At 32.3% G+C, this 18159-nt stretch overlaps 1 protein-coding gene across 2 annotated transcripts in view; it reads right to left on the reverse strand.

The window, feature by feature from the left end:
* The window catches only part of LOC119837536 (ATP-binding cassette sub-family D member), a 51611-nt gene that overhangs the window by 15757 nt on the left and 17695 nt on the right, over positions 1 to 18159 (reverse strand). The window contains exon 1 of one of the 2 annotated variants that reach the window (XM_038363129.1): positions 8943 to 9102. The exons of the other annotated variant lie outside the window; for it this stretch is intronic. The gene's annotated coding sequence lies outside the window, so the exon portion shown is untranslated. Of the gene's footprint in view, positions 1 to 8942; positions 9103 to 18159 lie in introns of those variants that run through there. 2 annotated transcript variants of the gene reach the window in all.

Below are 18159 nucleotides of genomic sequence, written 5' to 3' on the forward strand. Positions count from 1 at the left end.
TAGGAATATCGGGATAAAAAATAGATGTTAGCCGATTCTCAGACCTACCCAATATGCTTACCAAATTTCAGAGGAATCGGTCAAGCCGTTTCGGAGGAGTATGGCAACGAAAACTGTGACACGAGAATTTTATATATTAAGATTTGGTCCAACTTAATATATATAGGATAGTTTTTATCTTGATTAATTATCACAATTATTTATAATAAGTCTAAAACCCAGGACCCCTCGGTTCTACACTCAGATGTTAACCATTATACCAATGAGGCGGTCTTCTCTATACTCCACCATCACTACATAGTATAAAACAAAGTCGCTTTCTATGTCCCTATCTGTTTAAATCCTTAAAACTACGTAACGGAATTTGATCGAAATTTTTTATGAAGGTTTATATATCTAATAACATCTATTAAATTACGCCCAATTAAACGCATGCGAAGCCGCGGGCAAAAGCTAGTGAATCATAAATTAGAGAGACTAAAACCGTCTCGTTCGTTCTCAAAACTCGCGTCTTCAAATCGAGCCTAATCACATTAAGCACTCACGTAGCCACATTGTAATTAATCTTACATTTTTTACGGCCTGCCAAAGTGGTGTGAATTTAAAACAGGTGACGCGGAAGGTATTTCAGAATCGTCGGGCAGATGTCACTAAATCACGTGTCAAGTATTTATGTGTCACCGAGGTTGTTTAGAGGAAATTTAGATAAAGTGTACAGGAAAGACCTGAGTTGAGGCTAAAAATATATTTCGAGGAAAACCTGTGCATATTGCATATCTGTCAATGGGATAAAATTCAGACGTTTTTGTTTGGGTGTTACGTTTGAAAATATATTTTTTTGGAAATCCTGTTCTTTTATCAAAACAAATTCATTGATTGCATTGCAATGCTACGCAAATTGGACATGTGTAAAGTTTAATACCGAATATGATCTTTAAATACTAGTGAAAAGATTAAATATTTATGAAATACTATTAAATATAATCTTTAAAACCGACTATGTTCAATTTTTATCAGTAGGTTAAGACCTCCAAATAAAACATAAAGTAATTTAAAACACGATGGAAAATTGCACGTGCAGATTAATTTTCTAATTTATCTTCGCATTATTAACATCATCGCAACTGCACCGGTGAAGGAAAATCGTGATGAAACCAGTATGTTGATCATGATGAATTATATGCAATTTAATATTTTAAAGAGTTGGGGGAGAGAGAGGAGATATAAGGAGACAAACTTAACCGCATCGTAATTTGTGAAGGGTTGAAGTTCAGGGATATACACCATTCCAGATTCTAAAAGGGGACCAAATGGGACCAAATGACAACAATTTCCACATAAAGAATCACGTCCATCGGTTTAAATTCCATGGGGTCTTAAAAAAAAAACAGCGAATTACCAATCTCCTTCGTTTTTCAGAACGTCGGTTGAAAATTAGTCCTTATCAACTATCGTATATCGTATCAATTTAATTAGCAAACAATGAAACTGAAAGCTAAACGCAAAATTAATATTGAATAAGTTCAGGGTCGTCCAAAGCGGCCGAGGTCTGAATATATACCCCTCCAATGCGATGAACTATTACCACGTATTACTATGAATATTCGCGCATAAAAAATTTACATAAATTTATAAGTTGAATAAATTATTATCGACAATAACGTATGCAATTATTGACATTCATATTTCGATTATATTTGTTCTGGATCATTCCAACGGTGCAGCTAACTATTCAATAATATTTTATATATAATTCGTGTTTTATCTTTAACACGCATATTCCAATGCATTAAAATATTTAATTCATCATATTTAATATGTTCATGATAATTTTAAAATGCTTTTATATTAGCTTCTCCTATGTTCTCTCTCTCTAGTATTCTAATAAACTTTTATGGGCTTGATTTCGACCCACTTCAAAGTTTGAACTGACAGATTTAATTCAAACTTCGTACACTTATCAAGGATTGGTGACAATATTATAATTTCACAAGTTTACCTTATAATCCTACTAGCTGCGCCCCGCGGTTTCACCCGCGTAAGTCCGAATCTCGTAGGAATATCGGGACAAAAAGTAGCCTTTACGATATTCCAGTGGTCCAGCTGTCTACGTACCAAATTTAATTGCAATCGGCTTAGTAGTTTTTGCGTGAAAGAGCAACAAACACACACACATCCTTACAAACTTTTTTTACGCATTTATAATATTAGTAGGATTAGAATCGGCAGGATTAAATAACTTTCTTACGTATACTCTGTATAAGAAAGGAGGCAATTAAGGCGATACTATCATTAAAGAGTGTTTATTACTTTTTTTATTACATTATAATTACTTAAACCACAAAAACTTCTGCGTCGATTGAACTTCAATTATTACAGGATAAACAATCTACTTCAAATATTGTTTTTGTATATTTTTCCTCATTTAATATTCATGCAACTTTTATATGCTACAGACGAAACTTGACAATTAGTAGTAATATATAACTAACATAGCTTAATTAGGTACACTAGACGCTTGCTGCCCCGGCTACGCCCTAGCCTAGTCGGGGCAAGAAGCGTACGCCCTAGCCTAGGTAGCCTAGAATAAAAAATAACATACGTAACTAAAAATGTTGTTTCCTAAGGGACATAAACTTTTAGTATTCTTAAAAAGGTTCAAACAAAACCTAATACCAAATGTTTCTTATACATATAATTATTACTATTGGCCGCATATTCACATTCCGTTGTCCTAGCGATCGTCAAACCGCGATAGACTGTTATTCTTAACTAACAAAGTGGATAAGAGGCGATTTGTAATTATCCATTATCCAACTCTTAGGTCATTGTATTCATTGTATTATAAGCGTGCAATGATCAATCATTAACTATTTAATTGTTAAACGCAATATCTATCTAATTCAAACAAAATCATGGTGCTCTTTGTTACCCACTTCTAATGGGCATTGTATTTTCAACCGAAGAAATAGGGGAGTTTCTCAATCCAGATGTATTTATATTTCTTTGTTTGTTACCTCTGAACTTCTGGGTGTAACGATTCTAATGATTCTTGAAGGCTGGTGCTTTCGGTGGTGCCATTCAAATTATGTCTGATTCTGACAATATAGAGGCAGTCTAGTTATTTCTTAAAATAGTCGTATTTTTAAATAACATATTCATATTAATTTTAAAACGTATGTGTGATGTGAATGACTACTGTTTTGGAAAACAATATATTATGAGTAAATACACTCAAACCTTAGGATATACACAAACAAATATACAATATATATTAAAAATACTTATAGATATAAATTGCTAGTGACACCGGTGTCACTTAAAGAAATAAATGAAAATACTCGTTAAAAACATTTTTATGCACTCCAATTACCCACATCGAACATCTTTCTATAGAAAAAAATACTCTATCACTTCCTCATTATTCATTATATATTATTATATTATTTATTGATATAAATGTATTTATTCGAGTCGGGCACAGACCAGAACAATCGACAAAGTATTTTCGCAATTTATTCACAATGAACCTTAGAATATGATAATTTCTATTGTACATAGGAAGTATTACGTATTATGTAAGCGCCAAAGGCAAGTCACCATCAAAACAAAGGACTTGCGTTTATTATTATTATTACTAAGTGCCTTGATCGTCTTGACCTTTCTAATAACAACGATAATGATGTGAACATGTAACGTTTAGTATGTGTATATTATGTATCCTTACTATATTATACACATCTATATGAATGAAGATGAACCGCCAAATGTGTCGCTAAATCTCGTGAACGGCTCGACCATTCGGGTAATATTTTTTAGCGTTTTTGTAACGGACACGGAAGATTCTTATGCAGAGAAATACGACCACGGGTGACGCCGGGGCGGACCGTTAGTTACTTATAATACTATAATTCAAAAATGTATTTGTATGTTTGTCTTTTTTTTCGTCGCTACGGAGACATTTAATGGTATGGTTAATGTGTCTAGACTTACCTACTTTAGATTTTTTTACAGTTACATACTAGTTTCTTATCTAACTCGGAGCACAAAGGCTTTGAATGTACAGGATCTTCTCTTACCTGATCTGAATATTATGATACTATGTAGATACACGTATGTTTATTGCGTACAATTTTAATTTTCAGACCAGGGGCGAAGTCTTAGTTTATTGTAACATAAAATTAATTAAAAAACTAAAAAACAAAGCTATTTCAAAACGTCAGTGGATATTTAAATGTATTTAAAATATAAATATTTATGAGAGTGTCACTAAATTTTAAATACCTATCATTAAAAATTATTAACTACCACGTATGACCTTTCACTGAAACATTATTGAAATATTATTTATATTTAAAGAAAAACTTACGCTAAATATTTAAATTAACAAAAAATTAAATAACAAATAAATCATAAGTCACATTTCATAACAGCTTCATACAATTTTTTCTTATTTTGTCAGAAAAACAAATATTTACTAAATAGGCAATGGAAATATTACATTTAACGTGAAGCTTATGTAGCTTTATAAATGATAAATATCAGCATCGTTTAAGAAATAGCCCAGTTCAATGGAAGTGTTACCTTTGGGAATTTATTACTAATATGTTTTGGGCCATCCCAAAGCACATACTAAATTTCCCATTATTTGCAGGCAGATTTTTCTCAGTAACAGTCATCAAAAGATAAGTGTACTAGGTATTATGAAAAAATAAACATATTTTAATCGAACATTAAAATAAATCCTACTTATATTATAATTGCGAAAGTTTGTAAGGATGTGTGGGCGTTTGTTGCTCTTTCACGAAATAACTACTAAACCGATTGCAATGAAATTTGGTACGTAGACAGCTGAACAACTGGAATAACATATAGGCAACTTTTTATCCCGATATTCCTACGGGATACGGACATACGCAGGTGAAACCGCGGGGCACAGCTAGTGCAAATATAAATTAAGATGAATAGTCCATTGAAAAATTACATTGAGGCTTGCAGTTTAAAATGTAACCATTTCAATGAATACGAACGGAATATATATAAAAAATATTATGTAAAAAATATCAACTCAATCACAATTTCATACGACGTTTCTATTTATATTCATAAGTTAAAATATCATTTAAAACCTGGTCACATATATTATCAATTTTGCGGACAGCTAACAGTTTAATAGTTTACTAGCAACTATTTACAACTTGCATAAGTCATAACGAGAGACACCAAGACACGAAAAATTAATATTCAAATATAGTATCGTGAAGGTCATTTAAATATTATTTATTTATTACTGAACCTTGCATACAGACGACAATCGATATATATTTACCAAATCAATATGAAGACAATATAACATTTAATCAGTTCTGTAGTTTAGTTTTAAAGCTTCTGCCTTAGTGACTAAGAGTCAATATCAATCGAAAACCATACTAAGTAGATGAAATTAAGTGTCATCCGCAGATAGCTTAAGTCGAATAAAGAAAAAGTTCAGCACACATCCAATGATATTTTACGTACGCGGAATTTTTAGGAACTCAAAGCACAATCTGTACATTAGAGGTTAATTAAAATGATATTTAATGACGTGCTTACCGTATGTCAAGTGCATATGGTATGGGATCACCTGTCACCTGCTCTTTACCACCCATGAACATATCATATGGAGAGTTAAAGTATACAAATATAGAATACTAGGTGTCGCGGCACTTGCTTTTCTGTCTCACTCTTGTCATTTAAGGGTATGAAAAATAGATGATAGCCGATTCTCACATCTACCCGATATGCACAGAGAATTTCATGAGAATCAGTTAAGTCGTTTCGGAGGAGTATGCTAACTAACATTGTGACAAAAGAATTTCATATAGAGACTAGCTGCACCCGGCAAACGCTGTTCTGCCTTACTCTGATTATTTAGGGGGATGAAAAATAGATGTTGTCCGATTCTCATAGATACCGGATAAGCACAAAAAATTTCATCAAAATCCGTCAAGTCGTTTCGGAGGAGTATGGCAACGAAAACTGTGACACGAGAATTTTATATATTAGATAAAGATAAAAGGTGCATATGTTTTTTTTAAATAACCTTTCAGGTCCGTTCTGAGTGTTGGGATAGATACGTATTATAAACCAGATTCACTGATCATTTAATTCCCATTGTTCTGTCGATTCATCAACCATTTTATATTTAATGAGCGCAACAAAGACGACGATTTATAAATAAACAATATAATAATTATAATCATACAATTGGTTTCTTAACCGTTAAACAAAGCGCCGGGACTAGATCCCCATTCCATATCATTGTTGACTACAAATGAAAATAATAAACGCGGATTAAAGTCATTATCTCAATAATTGCTTTAATTACGCGACCTTCTACACGATAACGCTGTACTACACCGAGGATGTCGCATTATAGTCATACATTTTACTCGAATTCTTGCCTTTCAATAAAAACATGACATTTTCGTTGGATATCTACCTACTACCTAGCACGAATATCCTACTAGTCCTATCCTATCCTTCCTTATAAATGCGAAAGTTTTTAAGGATATATGTGTGTTTGTTACTCTTTCACGCAAAAACTATTGAACCGATTGCAATGAAATTTGGTACGTAGACAGCTGGACAACTGGAATAAGATATAGGCAACTTTTTATCCCGGTATTCTTACAGGATAAAGACTTACGCGGGTGAAACCGCGGGGCGCAGCTAGTAGTTTACAATTTTTTACAAATGAACACCACCTACTTTCTTTTCGAGTTTTCAAATACAAGGTAGTCGAATTTATGTAAGTGTGATAAATTACACACACAAACCCACAATTACCTTTTTTATACAATAACAATAGCTATATAGGATAGAAGGTTAGTTTCATCCGTTAAATACATCTTTATTCTATTTAAAATATGTGAATCTTTATTTATATTATTAAAGCTATTCACGTGATTGATAAAATTAAATTCATAGAACTCGTATTTCATTAAGAGTTCCTTTATAACACATAGCAAAAAAAATTAATAAATTCCAAAAAACGATACATTAACAACATTTTGTTTAGAATAAAAATTAGAATTAGTTAATGTAAAATTACCGTAAGTAGCCTTGCAGAGCAATAACATAGTCATTTGAATAAATTGTTCATATTACGATCGCTTCGGTTGAACTTAACAACACATTAAGTATTCAAGTTTAGTGAAGTATTGTGTAACAACACTTTCGTTACCTCAAAGAGATTCATTGACATTGATTTGAGGCCAGGAGCGATATTAAAATGTCGTTAATTCCGTAGCATAAACAACGTACCAGAAAAAAAAACAAAAATATACATTTATTGAAAATGTTTCAAACCTTTATACTTTGTTTTTATACATTGCACTAGGTACGCCCTAGTGGCCCTTACTGGGTTGATGTAGTTCAAATATATATTTCTAAGAATTGTATTGATGACTTTTCGGGACTATGCAAATGGATAAGAACTCTGTCTTGATTTAATGTTTAAGATTTGATACTTAAATTTCTTCACTCGTATTTAAAAAAATTACCTATCACTATTTTGTTACTGGAAAAATGACTTTATTGTGACAAATAAAACACCTGTATAGGAATATATCTCATATTCATATTTTTTTATGAACAAAACATCTATATATGAATATATTTCAAATTAAGACCGCCATATACATGGGACTCCTGAAAATCCGACACCCTATTTCTAAATCGAAGCGAAGCGAAGCGAGAACGGATTGCAAGTAAGATAATTAACACACGATGACATACAAGAGACATCATACATAACTCAGATGTTGTTACGTTGTATTATGGAACAGCCGATTGCTAACAACACTCATTTATGATGATTAGGCATTTGATAAGCATTTCGTAATCTTGATCCACTTTTATAAAAGCAACCTGGATAGAGATTAAACGAGACCTAATCACGACTCCTCTTTTGTATGAATTTTTATTAATTAACAAATAATACCTGAATTAAATATTCAATATGCCCATTATCTTCCAAAATTAACTCGATTTAATTATTCAATGTTTCTATTGATTGCGTGTTTCTATCTAGATTGATATAAAATATTATAAAGAGTATACATTTGTATTTAGTATTTAGATTTGTTAATGTTAATGTGTTTGTAATGCTTTCGCACAAAAACTACTTGACCGATTTAAAAATTCTTTCACCCATAAGATAGCGGCGTCTTCACTAAGTGATATAAGCAATTTATATACCTCGAACAAAGCCGGAGCGAACAGCTAGTAAGCTATAAAGGCTCCACACTCGTAAACTTGAAGATCCTATTTGCAGCAATAAAGTCTACTTAATACTATTAATCAAATAACTTTACCTATAATCCACGAGTATAATCGTCCTTCAAAAACCAGATAAAACTAATAAGGTTAATTAATATAACGCCTCATCTATTACAAAATAGTTATAACATTTAATAATTACATAACTATGGATTTTGCGAAAACATCAATCCCATGTTCGCAGCTATGTTACGCAGAAAAAAAAATAATTTAACACACCACAACTTTCACCGCTTCATCTTTCAAAGCACTCTCTCTTTAAAAACCCGTAATATAGAAAGTGGCTGAGCGTACAACGAAGGTAATTCAATAATTCATCTTTTCGTATTTACTTCTTTGTGTCTTGGATACCATTTGGAAAACAAAACACGTTACTGTAAAATCGAATTTATCTTACACTTGTTATAGAATTAATTATTTAGACCATCCCTAAAACTTGTACATTGTACTCGTATTATAATTTATTACTTAAATATCACCTTAGTGAATAAACGCGATATAAATGTAACCAAACAGTTGATTTATATTTAATATTTAATAAGTTGATTCGCTAACCTTGACTCGTAATATCGGAATAAATGAATTTTTCATTAAATTATGAAATCTAAAGGATGACTTACCAACTAAAATCCATTACAACACAACGTTAGCACAATCACTTAAAACACAAAGCTAATTAATTTTGTCAAAATATCAAGTAACATACGATTAATACATGAACAACAGATAAAACGTCTGTAGCTCAAGGCATTCCTCCACTGACTGATTTCGATTTCGTCTCTACAGCTGAATCATGGCACAAACTGTACACACTCAGCATATAATAAACAAAAACGTTTTATGTAATTTTCGCCTCATACACGCACCGAAATAAGAGAGAAAATCGCATGTCAATTTATAGAAATTCACGTTGTGCAGTTGTTAATATGTGCGTATGATTTTCGTTTTTTGTTCGCCCTATGTGCTGAGTCCTTACGTAGTGTAATGACTGATAGCCATCAATTGGCCACGTCAATATATTATATAGCACATTATTGTTATTATTTTGTGTCATCCGTCTCTTTTTATAGGCAGGTGAAGGCAATCAGGCGCAGCGCATTAAACTCGCACGCTTAACCGTTTTTGTTGTCTGTACTTTTCCAAGTATTAAGTTAAAACTTGAGGTTATACTGATTATACATAATTATCAGATACATCTATAGTCCTGTTGGTAGGTAAATTATGCGACTTTATTTGTAGGTAATAAACTCTGGAACTCCTAAAGCTATTTTGAAAGCTGTAATTTTTGAATACTTCTCTTTGTTAATAAGAAGTTTTATGCCAGATAAAAGTTAAACCAGGCAATAATATAATAATCAAGATTTACTAATATTTTTTTTAAACATTACAGTTGAGGTCTCATAGAGAAAGAGCTTTTCCGTTTATTGGAGGTCACAATCCTAAAAACATCAACACCGTTTGAATGGGGTTATTGATCGATCTTCACTTTTCTGTGTGTCATTTTTTCACAGAATTGCTTTGATCTGCTCTGATATATGTATGACATACTTTATATTTCTTTTCATGTTATCATTGGATTGGTATCGTCTTCTTTTTAACATTCGAATGCTGAGATAAACCTTTCTTAAAGCAAGAACTTATCGTTAGTTTTGGTCCTTAATAAATTAACAGTTATTGATCCATTTCATATGAAACTTTTTACCAGCATGTTTTATTAAAATGCAAGCAGACTTGCAAATAAAAAACCATAATATTTCTCCTCACGTGTAAAATACGAACGTAATATCCATTGTTATTATGGGTTAATATTATATTCCACCTCCCTCACCACTTTATTAGTGGTTATTTAGTCACATTTGTTTACAGTCCGTATCCAACACCATTTATACTATACTAGCTACACGCCCCGGGCTCATCTCGGGTAGTCATCTATCGTAATTGAAATAATATAAACTGTCCTATCTTTTAAGTTGAAACAAACATCAACAACAAACAAACATTGGTTGAGTAGTTTAGGAGTCCATCGCGGACAAACAATGTGATATGTAATTTATATACTAAGATAATCGCCAGTTTCATATGTACTGTATAAAATGTGTGCTATTCGACAACGTGGATAATTTAGGCAGAATTATTACTACGCATGAAAGCACCGGCATCTGTGAGCCACACAGATCTATAAGTGTTAATGATGTCTGGAAAACCTCAGAATAAAAGAGTTCTTTATACAAATGAAACGATTGCGCAGGCAATATTGATTTCACTGCCAAGTATTGGGTGTCGATTTAAGGTAATTTCCGATTGTTTTGGACGAAAATAATATTAGTAAATTGCCAGCAAGGTATTTAGTTGTTTACAATATAGTTCTTAGATAAAATAAATAAGTGAAAGGACTTTCTATGTCATGTCATTGATTTATGAAGAAAAGTGATCGAAAGATATCGAACCCAGATATACAAAACAATAGCACGTATTATACATACGTATTATATATACATTAACCTTAAACAAATTCCATCTGGGTGTTCTTACTCTTTACAATAATGAAGTTTGTCGAACATTCGAGAAAGTTATTATTATAATTAGGGCGATGCTATCATAACTCAAAGGTTGGATGTCAGATAAACCTCGTGAATTATCAAATAAGCAACGTAAAAATGTGTAACAATTAGAAACTAATTATAATTATTAAATTCCAGCTTATTCGTTGCGACATGTATATTAATATATACTAAATAACTTACTGTGTACTGTTGACCTATGACGTACGCTGTTGCAATTGTGTCACTATTAAATGTTATGATAACATTATAGAACGCAAAACTATACGTATATTTTCCTTCCTTCGTGACTGACATCACGTATATTACGAAACATGAAAGGATAAGGTTAAAGAATTGAATTAGGCGGAGACTTATATTTTACTTAATCATAGTTGACATTTTTGTCTTCGAAGTTGACAGTTTTGATTGCTTCGAAGACAATATTATATCAAAAGAATATAAGGACCTTTTATAGAATGATTTTAACTATATAATATCAGTATATAGTATAAAACAAAATCGTTTCCCATACAAAGGGTCAGACGCCCTTTGTATGCTTATATCTTTAAAAGGTATTGTCCGATTTTGATGCCGGTTTTTTAATACAAAGAGTGATTCAAGAGAAAGGTAAACGTATATGTTAGTACCCATGCGAAGTCGGGGCGAGTCACTAGTACGAAATAAAACAATCATGAATAAATACTTTACTATTCCTGATACATTTCATTTCAATAAAAGTAACGTCACAATATAAAAGCCAGTCCCAAGATAATGAAGTGCATTTAAATCTAATTTTAACCTTCATCTGAAGGTCCAATTCTAGCAAAGATTCAAAGCGCCCTCCTCTATCGACTCCAGGAAATCTCCCTTTGTGAGTGTGTTGATCATTTAAGAGCCAGTAATTCAGCTTTATACACGAGCTCAATCTTGAATAAACTACACTGACACATAAATCTCTTCTACGACGTACTTTGCGGGCGTAAATTGTGTAGGTGCTGAGGAAGTGTGTTGCTGTGGAACATTATCAGATGTACCTTGTACAGCGATTTTATTTGGATAATTCACACATTACATTATATAAGTATGAAGACATTATGACGAGATAAGCAACTATCTGGATTATAGGATCGATTCGATTCGATAAAACACTTTCTATATAGGTTACTGGTTGTGTGTGGTTACAGGTTGTTATGATAGGTTACTACTTATTACATTTTTATGTGTTTGAGGTTAAACCGTACATATTTTAAGGTGGCGGGGCGGTGGTTTAAATTCTTCGAAATTTTAAGATTTATTTAAATTTCCAGATTAAAAAAAACTTAAAAATACCAGGCTTTCGTTCGCGGATTCTTTGGGATAATAGAGGAAAAGTTAGACAGTCTCACGGTTTTCCCGACACAAGTTTTGTCCCTGCGGAGATTCCTTCATAAAAACTAACCTATGTTCTTTACAAAATTTCGGTACGGGACGTGAAGAAGAGAGAGACAGACAGTTACTGTCGCATACATAAAACTAGTAGGGATTTCAAGGCATAATATTTGTATTGGAATGACCCGTTGCAGCACGCAATAGCAAATAGAGGAAAGCAAAAGCTACACAAATTGCGTTTCATAACTCGACGGGACTCGCAGTGATGTACTGCGACGATAAAGACATGTCGATCAGAGATAAGTAACGTTGATATAACAATTATGTTAATATCATGTCTCAAATGTAGGACACATTTTCAGAATTCCTCATACAAATATTTGTATGCCAAACGGTTTGGTGAACTGTGCGTATGAGACACGTGACAAACCTTTTGTTTAATTTTTAGTTTTATAGCATTGAAATGCTTTATAAATGAGATATTTTGAAAGAATAGAAAAAAGTCTCTCCTAGGGATCACGGGTGGCCGAGAGGCTAGGCGTTGCTACGGTTAGGCAAGAAACGCGGGTTCGAATCCCGCCTCGTGATCAAATTTTTTCTGTTCTTTCAAAATATCTCAAACCTTTTGTTACTATAATTATGACACATTCTCATTTCAATGGACCTCCAGCAAAGGGTACAGCAGTAAACACTATCACTGAGAAATCGTGAATTCCGAATTTCGTTAGAATTTAAAAAAATGTATCTGCTACAAAATTTATTGAACTATATTTCCGCGAGGAAAACCTATTAATGATTGCGTATAGCCCGTACCTAATGGATTTGTTCAAAGATACAACTAAATGTTTCCAGAATGTTTTATTTACGTTCTTCTCTTTAATTGTTGTTCTTCGGAATGCAAACAAATATAACTACATACATGTAAATAACTGGGTAAATAATCGAATACGAACTAACTAATAAGTAATAATACGGTTTTGAGAAACGGTATAAGACAATACATGTTATATTTTTATGACAGTTAAATGTGTAATATAATTCATAAAAGCATTCCGTTAAGTTCAAATTCGCTTGACCGACTTTAAACTAGAACAGACAATTCATAGGCACTTATAGAAAAAGCAACTATACCTCCGTTCTAGTATCGATTTAGCTGTAAAGTAGATCAAACAAACAAGCCACTTAGCTGTTTATGTGAAAACGTTAACGTTTTCAGTATTAAACCATTTGAAGGGGCTTTTGAGTAAAACAACAGTACAATAAAAAATATGATTGGGATTATATTTTAAAACTTAAGAATTAAGGACTTATAACTTTACAATAATGCGCGGGTAAGTGTCATGCATGAACAATAAGCATCAAAAATTTATTTAATTACAACGTAATTGAAATTGGAGAGTATTAATACAATTTAGACAGATTTGATTACAATGTGACCTAGCTTATATTACATCTAGAAATAGCAGGAAAGTATCCTTTCTAATAATAAAAATAGGCGAAAAATAGGCTTTTTTATAACTCCACTAAAACCAATAACTATAACACGAAAGTAAGTTGTATAATGTGACGGTTCAAAATTCAAATGTGTTATCTGGACAATATTTAAAGTAGTTTCAGATTGTGTAGGATAACTTATAACTAGCGTAGCAACAATGGACTCTATTCACTTACCTCACTCGTATACTATACGGTGGTGTTTTCCCAATATACAGCAATTTTCCCGACGGGAAACTGCAATATATTGGGAAAACACTTATACACAAAACGCATCATACATTTTGAAGCAAAGGAAGTTTATTATGAGTTTACATCTGCATTTACATGGGATAAATCTTCACGAATGAATAATAAACAACGTATAATAGTGCGTCTAATAATGCGTCAATGTGCTTACGTGTAGCAATGACGATGAAGAAACATGATTTATGACATGAAAAGGGAAAAAAAACAAATTAATAATAATTTAAACCTTTTAATAGATGCCTAGACTGCTATATTTCCTTTTAAATTATGAATTATAAATGACGTCGCTTACGAACTTCTTAATTTCAACAATATCAACATAAAAAGCGCAAACAAGTTTCTAATTCATCACGTGAAAGATCAAAATATCATTATACCGTCTAGTTCCGTGCTTTCAAAGTTCATATTATATAACATTATTTATTCTTTAAACAGATGACGGTAGATTTGAATTATCTTCTAATTCCAGGTAATTACATCCAATTTGGGTGTTGTAAAAAGTTTATGTAGGTATCTATGCTCACGCAACAAGATCCAATTGCACGATAGTTACTCAAAGTGTTTTGAAAGTTTTAAACGAACAAAATAAACTATAATGATTTCCAAATTGTTTCTATCTAACTGATAGCCGTCAGGCAACCGGCTACGTATGTCTAAAGCTTTCTTAACACGTCAAATACGACGATATAAATCTAGGTAAAAAGCATATTTTATCGCTTGCAAATAAACATAAAGGAAAAAATAATTTTCATCGTATGTGGGGTATTCAAATAATCTAAGATACATATTTGAATCATTTACATTTTCAAACTACGGTAAGATACAATTAAAAGAATATCAGCGCTTAATTCAGTCTTTCATTTAAACCAAAACAAGACACAAACACGTTTTTATTTCTAGTTTAATGGTTATAACACTTTCAACAAAGAAACCCGCAACAATTATACAAATCCGATATTCGAACTAATGCCGCAGAATATCAGATTCATTGTACATATCGAAATGCTCATTGAAGCGGAATCGCGTGCACCGGCTAGTAATAAATAATTCCAATCACATCGTTCAACTATACGTCAAATGTGATTAAATTATGTACGTGTTTTATATCGTTATCTCAGCTCTAAAGTTCGCTGTAAACGGAAACACAACAGCGCAAAAAATATATCATAATAATGTTATATCTATTGGTAAAGTCCATTGTATAAATACATCATATTTCTAAACAAATATAGGTGTAAAGTGCTAATTTTTTCTTTGGAAGTGACGGTATATTACGGTCGTAAAATATTTTATTTGCCCTTGTTTTGTATTAAAAAATCAGATATATATTAAGTTCATGCGCTTCTAAAACTGATTATTCGACAACATATTTATAACGGTATTTATTTATTTATTCATAAATAAATAAACGGTATGTAATTTAAAAAAATTATGGTACATGTGCAGGACGTAGTTTTTAGTAATTTAGCCTAAAATAATTAAACAGTATTATTTGCAATCAATCAGTTAAAACAATTAGAACTTAGGAGCAAAAATTATCCTTGTTACATAATTTACCATTTAATTTCATCGACATAGACCTAGACACTAGATCATCCCTAAAGCCGTAACGAAAGTGGCCACCATTGTGCGCAGGCGCAGCCGCTCGTAACGATCGTCGCGTCTCCAATGACGCAGGCCTCTATGTCACTGTTACGCAACAAAACTGGGCCATACTTATTGAAATCATACCTGTTATGTCCATTAGCATCGCAGACGTTGAAGCGCCACCAAAAATGTCACGTTATACGAAGCGTTTTACACAATTTATTTATCTATCAAACTACCTACTAATTATGTTGATGTGAAAGTTTGTTTGTCTGTTATTTAATGACGCAAGAACGGCGGCGAAAATAACATTTATTCAATTAACGTTACAAATTAGGCTTGGACATGCCAGTCTACAACGAGCCTTTATGTACGGCTTTTAGAAATATTTAACTAAAGAATAAAAAAAAATCGATAACAAAAAGGGATCCGAATCCTTCGCATTTGGTTTACAATAAAAAAAAAATTATTGTATACAAATTGAGATAAAATACAGCACATAATGTGACGGAGTCTTATCATTATTGTGCGATCTCTACCAGACAACCACAAAGGAAAGGAGAAGATGGGAAGTAAGAACCTAAAATCGTTAATCCCTGCAGTTGTATTTAACATTTTTACCTTAAGAATTTGATAGCCCGATATTTGAAAAGGTTAACCTCTAAATCTATTAAGACAATGCAATTTCTCTTAAAACAACAGCGTGGGAAAACTTAGGACGAAGCTATTAAGGCAATAAAGAGCGCGTTACCTTTGATCCCGTAGTACATTATGAATAGCCCGAGTACTTTGCGTTTCGTCTACTGTTGCGACAACCATCTGCACGCCGTTTACGAAATTTCTCATACCAGCTTTCATAACCCTAGCGAGTGGTAGGTATGCCAGTTTAGAAACTTCAAAGATCCCATAGGGGTATCCAAGCGGCGTGATGATCTTTAAAGCGTTCCAAATGATAAAATTTGGATTTTTTTATAGAACGACCGTGATAGAGAAAAAAAACTATTTCTTTATTTTACCTTTTTACTAATATTACCGCTGAAAATGCATTTCGTTGTCGACTATTATAAAAGATAATGAATTATAACGAAAAATTACGTGATGACGCTGTACATACAATGAACAAAGATATGCCTTTGCAAAATCCAGACAAAAAAAGTTCTAACGTCTCTAAAAAGTCTCAAACTTTTTAGAGTATCATTAGGTTATTGCAAAAAAAAAAATATAAACCATGTTACGAAATCCGTCACTTGAAACGTCTTAAGGATTTATTTCATTTGTGATTTCGCCAGCACTCCCGGAAACAGATATAGGGTACATACTTACATTCATCTATATTTATGAAATATAATAAATAAATGGTTTTATAATTAATATTTCGGGTGGTTATATGTATATAATAGAATGTACATTGACTACTTATATTCGAAGAAAAAAAAATTGTCACTTATAATTCGAAACATTCTTGAAATTTCCACGATTAATTGTGTTTTTATTATGAAATTAAACAATGTATAAGCCATAAAATTTCCTTGGACACGAAGGCGATGTGAAATAAAAATGTTATATGATGTCGTCACACTGTACATTGATTACGTATTTGATATTATATTACATTTAATAAAAATTTCATAAATTACTTCAGACAATGATCGATTTCTTAAAACTTTGCAGCAATAGATGCGAAACTCAACACGTAATGACGTGTATCCATGCGTAACCTGCGGATGCGCAATCTTCCGCTCACTGCCTGAATACTGCTGACTATAACCACATAGGCTTAAATATTTAAGTACGTGGTATCCTACTAATATTATAAATGCGAAACTTTCGCATTTGTAATATTAATTATTAGTAAGGATGTGTGTGTGTTTGTCGCTCCTTCATGCAAAAAGTACTGAACCGATTGCAATGAAATTTGGTAAATAGATAGCTGGACAACTGGAATAATACATATTTAATTTTTTAACCGATATCCCTACGGGATACAGATTTACGCGGGTATAACCGCGGGACGCAGCGAGTATTCAATTTATAGATTTATAGATGATTAGATAGTAAAAACTATTAGAAGGGCTCGGCCATTGGACATCAACAAGTCGTTTAGACGAAATACAACAAAAAAAAAAAAAAACAATCATTAAAAACATGTAACACAGCATTTACACACATTCCTTCGAATAGGATGGCGAAGGGCGAAGCGAATAACGAACATACGTACTTAACCGCGTTTTATTACGTATTTTTAAATGGCCTTTGTTATTAAAATTTCAGAGATAGCACGAATTATCTAATCACCAATTCACGTATCAATCGCAATTATTTCGTTGATATTACATGTTAAACTTGTATCTATAATTACGGCATTGGCTAGCAAGCGCGTATTACTTCTTATAATTAAATTCTTTTGAATATACAGTGCCCACCACTTGAATAGCCTCACCCTATTTTTTATGAGTATTTTAATTACACGTGATAATTTGTATTAATAAATATCAAATTTAAATTGTACGTCGTGGCTTTTATCGAACGACACATAAACAAGTAGGAATTTGTCTAAGCGCGGAACGTTGGAAACAAAAGAACTAATGCGTGCCGT

Source organism: Zerene cesonia, chromosome 28 (genome assembly GCF_012273895.1).
Source record: "Zerene cesonia ecotype Mississippi chromosome 28, Zerene_cesonia_1.1, whole genome shotgun sequence".
NCBI lineage: Eukaryota > Metazoa > Arthropoda > Insecta > Lepidoptera > Pieridae > Zerene > Zerene cesonia.